The 9,699-nt window shown below is 35.5% G+C and overlaps 1 long non-coding RNA gene across 5 annotated transcripts; it reads right to left on the bottom strand.

Annotated features, from left to right (window-relative positions):
• Nucleotides 1-3,041: 3,041 nt before the first annotated feature.
• On the bottom strand, nt 3,042-9,243 carry LOC114283610 (uncharacterized). Of its 5 annotated transcripts, XR_014339482.1 has the most exons (5): nt 5,776-9,243; nt 5,501-5,660; nt 5,233-5,397; nt 4,882-5,145; nt 3,042-3,298 (listed from the first exon to the last, which is right to left on the bottom strand). It is a non-coding gene; the product is annotated as an uncharacterized LOC114283610 (long non-coding RNA). The 5 variants fall into 5 exon arrangements; XR_014339484.1 differs by lacking the exons at nt 4,882-5,145; nt 5,233-5,397 and having other exon boundaries at nt 5,776-7,673; nt 7,970-9,243; XR_014339486.1 differs by lacking the exons at nt 4,882-5,145; nt 5,233-5,397 and having other exon boundaries at nt 5,776-8,149; nt 8,249-9,243.
• Nucleotides 9,244-9,699: the final 456 nt, after the last annotated feature.

The following is a 9,699-nucleotide window of genomic DNA, read 5'->3' as shown; positions in this document are numbered from 1 at the left end:
GAAACGGATCCCAAGCCAAAATACTAGGGATGGATCATGCATGAACACGGATTTTCACCCTAAAATGCCTTCATTTGGCTGCTAAAATGCTTCTGTTTTGCAGTCAGAGAATTGCACTATTTTTTTCATCTTTGTTTCTGCTCTATTCTGTAGGAAAAAAGAAACTACCTAGCCGAAAAAAAGTGACCGGCAGGCCAGAAGTGGTGGCCGACCGCCCCCTAATAGTGGCCTATCGCTCAGTAAAGGTGGTCTACCGGCTACTAATGTTGGGTTTCTCCTGCTGCAACAGAAAACAAACAAAGCACAAACAGAGTATTCTAAGGAGATGTCTATCCACCCTGCCTCTCCTTATCATTAAACAGCTTAAATGAGGGGTAGACTCGATTCGCAAGCCATCAATCGATGCAAATTCATTGCAAGATGGCCTATGAATCAAGGGATACAATTTCAATAAATGCACAATGAAAGACTCATGAACCTCCTCCTTATCATGATATTGATCAAGGGAAGTGGTTGACATCGACTCTTTAACATCACTAACAAGTATGAACAACTCAAGACTCAATGGGTTCAATTAATGTCTGATTGAATCCAAACCATTTTATTATCTTGTTCCATTTTAGTCCAAGTTTTATTGCCTCTTTTAATTACCTTTCCCTTCATTAATCATTTTAGTCCAAGAATGAGCATTAAGTCCACTAATGGAGAGCAGTGTCAAACCAAGGGTTGTTTTGGACATGAGAGAGATGTCATGTCGTTGGTAATGAATCTCAGAAGAGATTAAACCATAAAGCACAACAATCTCTATCTTAAGCTTAAACAAACAGTTGATTTGAAACAACTCTCAAATAAGGTAAAAAGTCAAGAAATGATGGAGGTTGCAAAAGTGATTAGAGGTGAACATAAGTATGAAAAACACAAAATAAATGCTATCAACTCAAATAGGTTGGTGTCTAATGCCTAAAACACCAAACCTATGAGGACTTTACACTACAAGCATGCTATACAAAGCACAGATGAAAATAACACATAAAAACAGTTCTATATTAGCTGAAAACAGTGCTAGAATTAAAGTAAAGATAGCTAGAAGAGTAAGCTAAAATAATGGAGCAATCAAGCTAGTAAACAAGCCAAAGAAGAGATGGCTAACCCCTCCATTTTGGGACATTGAAACCACTTTTTTAGCCTTTGAAAACCTCTGAAGATCAGTGATAAACGGCTCAAAAAAAGTTAATGACAAGGTGGAAAACACAAAGGTAAAGGCCTAAAAAGCAATGGTCAAAGAGGGGTGGTCCACTCCTCTACCCTTAATGGCCTTAAACCACAAGTTTCAACCCATAAATATAGGTACAAAAAAAACAATAAATGATGGTAAATGAATTAGGAAAAGAAGCTTGGAGTTATACCTCTTGAAGAGGGATGACCATTTGAATCACAAACCACTAATTTCACACCCTTGAGAGCTTAAAATACAAGCTCAAACACCTCAGCAAAGAATTGTCAAGGTTTGGTTTGGAGTGTGTAGGCAAAGGGTATAAAAGTTGCAAGAGAGAGAGAGAGAAATGTAGAGAGATAAATATTTTCAAAAACTGTTGCTTCTCCAATTTTTCTAACCCTAATTTTTGAGAGAGAGTCTTCTATATATAAAAATATATTAGACCATCTCGGAAATATCCATACAGACACAACTAGTACAGTGCATGCATCTGTATAGACAACTAGCACAGCTGGCAAAACGATCTTAAATTTTACACAAGTGGGTGACCGCCCACTATTGGAAGGCCACTAGGATGGTAAGGCCTAAAAAACTACTGTTTTGGTCCAAAAACAAGGCACAAGACTTGTAGGTTTTTGAGGATCAAAACTGCGGTTTCCTGCTGAGGAATTTGAGCATTTGAACAAGCATGTACATTCATCATTGGGTGATCAATCGGGGCACCCAAGTCTTAAGGGCGATAAAAAATGGGGTGTCTACAGGATTATCAGTAGCTCTACTTGTTCCTTATGTATGTTTTGCTAAGCTGAGGAAGAAACTAATGACAATGTGTCCTTGTTTTGTCTTGTTATTTGGAAAGTTCGGTCACATACGGTGAAATGGTAGGGATTGCAGTGGGTTTTACCAGGATCAGTTGAAGGTCTGTTACAATGGTGGATTGTTATTAGAGTTAAAAAGTTGGAAAGATTGATTTGGAGAGCCATCCTTATTGTTGTTCTTTGGTCTTCATGGAAACACATGAATGATTGTGTATTTAATGGTTGTCAGCCAAATTGGGAGGAGTTATGTGGTTTGATAAAATTGAGAATTGCTTTGTGGTTAAAAGCTTCATCCATTGATCTACAAATCAGATTTGGTTCAGGGGTAGATGTTTGTTTAGTTAATCAGATTTGTGTTGCTATTTTATGCTTCTGGTGTCCTGCTGAATTGTATCAAATCACTACAACAAAAAACACATTTGGCGACCCAAAAATTGGTCGCCAAAAGTACAAATTTCGTGGCCAAAAGAATCGGCGACAAATATTCAATTTGTCGCCAAAGGCCTGTCACTAAAAGTATTGGCGATGAAATCAGAAATTGTCACCGTATGTAGACATTTAGCGACAAGCAAAATTGCTCGCCAAAAATCATATATTTTGTCGCTATAAAATTACAATTTGTCGCTAAAAGGTTAAAATTTGGATAAGCTATGTAGTTTTAGCGACAAATAAATGCATCGCTAAAAGTACTATTTAACGACAAAATTAATTTGGTCGCTAAAAATCATGTTTTTAGCGACGAGTAAGTTTTGGTTGCTAAAAGTTCTTGGAATAACCACTAACTTTTAGCGACAAAAACAATATGTTGTCACCAAATATATTAACAGCGACCAAAATACCACCTGTCACTAAAAATTCAATACACAAATTTTGATTTTAATAATTTTTCTATTGAAAATAATCCAAAACACCTGTTTTCCTGTGCACAATATATATACAAATGTAATGTAAATAATAATACACCTGTGCAAGACATTCATACTAATTCAAAATTAATAGCTATGAAAAATCCTTATAAACATAATTACAATTCTCTGACAATCTAAAACATACATACCAAAGTACTTACAAACTACTAACATCAAACCCATAAATACATTACCAAATCCTATGTCAAAATATTTTCAAAAATACAAAACCAAATATTTTGATGCTAAACATTTAATCCATCAATCATTTACCAAAATCTTATGTCAAAATATTTCAAAAAACACAAAAATCAAATCTTCTGATGCAGCGCGAACTTTTTTCCACCATTGCCAATCTGTCACATGAAAAAAGAAAAAATAATATTAGATTGACAAAAGAAAAAAATATCTCGATATGAATTTCACAATTTTGATTTTAATTTTGTAACGGGAAGTCCAATCGGGTGCTGTTTGCTCATACAAGTTTGCTCATACAAGTTTATTTAGGCTTGAACAAGTTGCCCGTGCCAAGTTTCGGTGGTTTCAGTGGTCATTTTGCAATTTCGGCCCCCGAACGGGCTTTTTAAGTCTTGTGTTTTACATTTTTTCTTGTAATTTTCTAACCGGAAATCCAATCGACATCTCGTTTGTTCCTACAAGTCTATTTAGGTTTGAATAAGCTGGTCATGCCAAGTTTTGGTGGTTTCGGTGGTCATTTCACAATTTCGGCCCCTGAACAGGCCTTTTAAGTCTTGTGTTTTACAATTTTCCTTCTAATTTTCTAACCGGAGATCCAATAGAGGTCTCGTTTGTTCCTACAAGTCTATTTAGGCTTGAAAAGGCTGTCCGTGCCAAGTTCGGTGGTTTCGGTGGTCATTTCAAAATTTCGGTCCCCGAACGAGCCTTTTAAGTCTTGTGTTTTACATTTTTCCTTCTAATTTTTTAACGGAAATCCAATCGAGGTCCCGTTTGTTCCGACAAGTTTATTTAGGCTTGAACAAGCTGTCTGTGCCAAGTTTCGGTGGTTTTGGTGGTCATTTCGCAATTTCGGCCCCCGAACAGGCCTTTTAAGTCTTGTGTTTTACAATTTTCCTTCTGATTTTCTAACTGGAGATCCAATCGAGGTCCTGTTTGTTCCTACAAGTCTATTTAGGCTTGAATAAGCTATCCGTGCCAAGTTTCGGTGGTTTCAGTGGTCATTTCGCACTTTCGGCCCCCGAACAGGGAAAATTTTGACAGTCCAAGGCCATACAAAGAGAACTCAATCAACAAAGTAATTTATAGATAATGGCATTATTAGAGTGCAAATGCCAAAATGCTTTGTATACACAACGCCACGATATCACCACATAATCTACATGAAAGCATATTGAAAAGTATCCTAATCCCCCAACAAGAAGTCAAGAACATAACTAGGCAATGATAGATCAATAAAAACAAGTTCCGTCAGTCAGCTTACTTGTTCAACTATGCATAAAAGTATAAACACTCACTGGATCCTAATTTCCCAGCAAGAACACAATTAGACATTGATGGATCAATCAATATACATAACTTCAGTCAACATACTTGTTTAACTATGCATATCAATTTTGAGTCCCGTCTTTTCCTACAAGCCATTTATGCCTAGTTAGTCGTATGTGTTAAGTTTTGTTGACATCCAATGCCATTTGAACAATTTAGAATGTCAACTGATTTGGAAATTTTTTTTTCTAAAGGACAAGTTTTCACAAATAGAAATTAGGCTTTAGATTCAAAATTGGGAATCAATTTTGAGTCCTGCCATTTCCTACACGTCATTTGTGCCTAGTCAGTCGTGTGTGTCAAGTTTCGTTGACATTCGATGCTGTTTAACCATTTTAGGGTGCCAACCGGTTCAGAAAACAGAAGTTAAAAGTACTTCAGCTATTTTAATAACTTCTTCTAGGGTGATCATTACCTGCTTTAGTAGTGCATCTTCAAGTGCAACAGCATCACACTTGAAACAAGAATTAAATTAACTTGTACAGGATCAACCACCAAAAGGAAGGTATCAAACCATGAAAATGTCAATGATCTAGTCTCATGTTAGAAGTTCTGCTATCATTTGAAGATGAAATTTTGATTTGTCATCTTTCAGAATAGATGGATCAATTTCTATTCCTTTGGCAAATTCAATGTTACCTAGATGAAGAATTGCAGCCACAACTTTGAAAATTGCATCCTGAGATAAACAAAGAAGTTATTCCCAATTTTATTCTATTGAGCTAAAATGGATGCAGCAGAAATATTTTTGGATTCAAGGCAATACATGTTCTTGCTGACTGACTCCAACAATATCCATGGCTCTCCTAGTGGCGAGATAATCATGAGCATCACTTACACCAATAAGTTCATAGCAATTTGATTTGATTCAAATAGCGAAACATTTTAGGACTTCCTAACTTAAATTTCTTAAGTTCCTGATGAGATCCTCCTGATAAGATTTGGAAACTATTAAAATGATGTATTGACTATAAATTTAAGAGACCTTCATCAAGGAATCTGAAATATGAAAGAACATCAGGCAAAAAACCTACCTCTAGTGGTATTGCACAAAGAAGGTAAAAGCAATGATAGTTGTGTTCTGTGTTTGAAATTTGGCAAACACGAGATCTCTCAAGAAGGTAAGTTCTAATGGTTGCTCCTGAAATTTTTCCATGCTTATCAAATTGAAGCTCAACAAATTTACCAAAGCGGCTGTACCAATAATTAAAATCAAGTTAGCATCATTAAGAACAACATTTTGAAAAATGCACCATTTTTCTATGTATGTGAAAGAGTGTAGGTTCATATAATGACTAAGAGATTTCACCTAGAATTGTTATTTCAAACAGTTTTTGCATTGCCAAATGCTTCAAGAACTGGATTTGACTGCATTTGATAGACGAGTATATCAATTACAAATCCACAAAAGATATCCATAAAGAAACCATAAATTTTCTGCAAATCACATCATGCATATGAATATTAAGAAGTTAAAGACGATTTTAGAAACACAAAATCTCAAGTTGGCAGGTTTGCATCCTGCATCATCTGCTTTCAGAATTATTTCCAGAAAGAAATCCGAGTACATTAAAAGATTCCACGCAATGCATGTCTGATGTTGAGGAAACAAACTAATTCCATCCAACATCCTCCACCTAATAAGCAAGATTCTGAATTTGCCAATTCTCTCCTTATGTATTACCCCTTTCATACTATGAGGAAATTTCTATTAAGAAGAATAGCAGATAGAGGATTGCAAAAAGTAAAGGAAATGCATCATGAAAGTTCATTAGTCGTTGGCTTTGTGGGGTACAGAATTTCCAATGTCATATTTTCTTGAAAAGGGCCTCTCAAAGCCACATAACAGTCCAGACTGAAATGTGACAAATTCCTCATATAATCTAAGCGAGGGCAATGTGAAGACCAGATCAGTTCCTGAAATAATACTTATTTTAGAAGTGTTCATTTATTTATCTCTTGTAGAGCTTGGATCTCATTATTTTGCTATAGGCTTAGGCTATGATGTTGATTGACCCTCTAGCTCACACGGATGGCATTATGGCAATATGGCTCCTTGTACATATGTTTTCTCCTTTTACTAATGTAAGTCCATCTATCAAAAATGCTAATTGAAATGTGGACAAAAACAAAATGAATAATACAACTCTAAATTCTATTAATTTGACGTTAATTTTGAAGTAAGAAATGTATGTAAGCCATGATAATCACAAGTGCACCTCCAACGGAAGCATGATGTCAATACAAAGGACATTGATAATATTTTGTGTTGCATTTGGTGTCCACATTCAGAGTACCATCACACCTATTTTGAAGATGGCCATAACATGGCATCAATTCTATGTATCTGTCTTGGATATATAGCCCCTGTTGCAGAATTCGCACTTCAAACGGTAGCCTCAAGGACTTTACATGATCCTTACCAGCACTAGCCCAATTGACGAGTTAAACAATAATAAAGCATGAAACTAGAGTTAGATCATGCATCTTACTTCTAGAACTTGTTGCTAGAGTTAAATCATCCCTCATGTGATCATCATACATATGAGGAAGTCTTTGGAATGGATTAATGGCGATAAGAATAATTCCAGAATAAGTCTGTGATAATGTCAGATTAGGAGATAATATTATGACAGAGCCGCCCATAGCTGCATTAATTCATTGCTTTCTCTCACCAACATGAACATTAAATAACTAATGATATAAACTAATGATAATATCAGATTAGGACATAAAAATCCTCTTCGCACCTGAATTACACCTTCTAATATGAAGAAACATTTTCCACTGGTAACAAAAATAAAGCAACATACATGATTTGATTACATATGTTATGGAGGAGCATTGAATTCAAGCAAAGCTGCAGGACCACCAGTTAGTTTAGACTTGTTTTCTCAAATTTCCAATCAAAACAGAAATTCCCAAACTTAAAAAAAAAATTGATAAAATTAAAGTCTAAAATTTGATCAGCAAAAAATTTTTTGGAACTAGGTTATGGAGGCAGAACTATGAACTTCAGTTTCCAAAAATGCATCACTTGATGCAATAACTAATGTCCAGTTGATGTAATATTTTTGCCGTCTTCTCATTATGGGTATGGATCTCAACTTCCTATCCGTTAATATTTGACACTTGTCCATCAACCCAAGCTTCATCTGGATCTTCAACCCAAACATGAGAACCTACAATGATATTCACTGGAGTGCCCTACATGTGAAATTCAAAAGATTATCAAAGCTTAAGAGCTCAAATTTGTACGGAGGGAAAATAAAATTCTAATAGCAAAAAAAACATAGAAGATTCTGTATATGCAACCAAGTTCCATTTGGTATACTTTTAATCATTGATTCCAATCAGGGCTTGCATTTCAGTGCTAACCTAGTTGGGATGGATTTGCTTTGATAGGATGCTTATTCATCCATAAAACTTCTTTTTTGCTGATAATATATATATATATATATCAATGATTTGCTTAAATGTAATTAATATGGGATTGCATTTACCACTATCCAAGAGGCCAACAATGACTTCTTTGCCATATCTGGCTTTGAACCAGAAGTCATCTTTCTTCAATTTGTTTGACTTCTCTCCCTCTTCTAAACCTACAAATTCCCATGATCTTATAGTCTGCAAAGAGTACTTTCCTGGCTTACTTCAAAACACAGACACCATTTCCTCCTATTCTGTCAAAAACCCATTCTTAACGATGAGAAAACATTCCTCACAGATAAAGAGTTTCAAAAAGAACCCATTAATTTATTAGATTTGTAACTATTGTTTACCAGATAGTTTTGATGCTTCATGGCGAGTGAGCACTGCTGTGAAGCCATTGATACTGTTCTTGTAATTGTAAAGAAGAGAAGACTTAGTTTCTTCCTCGGATTCTTTCATAAAGAACAGATAAGAATGGTGAGTTTCTTCAATCTCATTAAATGTTTTCTTTCCTCTGTGTTCTTCAAAGTACACTCTATAGACCTGTTTATAACCATACAAGTTACAACTTTTTGTTCTGTATCATACTTTTAATTTTACACTATATAGACCTGTTCCTCTTTCCTCCGTATCATACTTTTAATTTTATTTTTGTTCTTTCTGTATTCAATTGTTATATACATAGTTTCTAACTTAAACAACATCCATCCCCTATATATATATATATATATAAATTAATTCAATTACATCACAAATTAACCATAAATCCTTAATATTTATTCTTAACTTCAAACTTTTTTAACTTAATTTTCATTTAATTATATTTTACAGATACATACATACATACATACATACATACATACATACATACATACATACACTGTAAAAAAAACACAATCTGAAATGGAGGTAAGGAGACAAAGCAATCGAACATTATAATGTGTAAACACACCTACAATAACCAAGGAATCAAACACATTTTACGGTATTGAATTAACGAAGAAGTCAAACACGTTTACAACAATAAAGCGAGCAATCGAGGGAGACGGAGCAGTCCAACAATGAAGCAATCGAGCAAAAGAGAGACGGTGACAATGGAAAGAAAATGGGCGACAGTTGCAAAATCAGTCCCATAAATTCAAAATATCAAAGAGAGAGAATGTCGTTGGTTGCGATCGGCGCTGTGAGAAAGGCAGACAAAGAAGAAGAAGAGGAGGAGGAGGAGGCACCGTTTGAGGAAATGCCGTCGGCGGCGCGATAAAGCGAGAGGAAGAGAGACAAAGAAGAAAAAGAAGAGGAGGAGGCGATGTGAGAGAGTGAGAGGGAGATGGAGAGGGAGAGAGAGACATACCTCTGTGTTTTCTGTGCGCCGCTTGAGGGAGAGAATGAGATGAACAAAAATTATGTTGGGTGTTGCTTAGGTCTTATTTGTTTATTCACCAAAAGGGTCGGTCATGTCTTAAAAAAAAAAAAAGGGAAAAAATGCAAAACGACGTAGTTTCGACTTCTAATTTATTGGCGACGAAAATCTTTCGGTCGCCATAAGTATCATTCACCTCTTCCGCAACTATTTTATTTCTGTCACCAAAAATTACAAATCGACGACCAAACTTTTCGTCGCTATATATTAATTTGGTCGCGAAAATATTTTTGGCGCTCCCGCGCAGAAATTTAAGTTGGCGCCAAACCTTTTGGCGACAAAAAATCTCAACTCGTCACCAATAGTTTATTTTTTGGCGACCAACAAGTATATTGTTGCCGATTATATACAATTGGTGACTAATTTCAGTTTGGTTGCTAA

This window comes from Camellia sinensis, chromosome 1 (genome assembly GCF_055761805.1).
Source record: "Camellia sinensis isolate YWXY chromosome 1, ASM5576180v1, whole genome shotgun sequence".
Taxonomy (NCBI): Eukaryota; Viridiplantae; Streptophyta; class Magnoliopsida; order Ericales; family Theaceae; genus Camellia; species Camellia sinensis.
The sequence above is the reverse complement of the archived record's forward strand: the minus strand, read 5'-3'. Positions and strand labels throughout refer to the sequence as shown.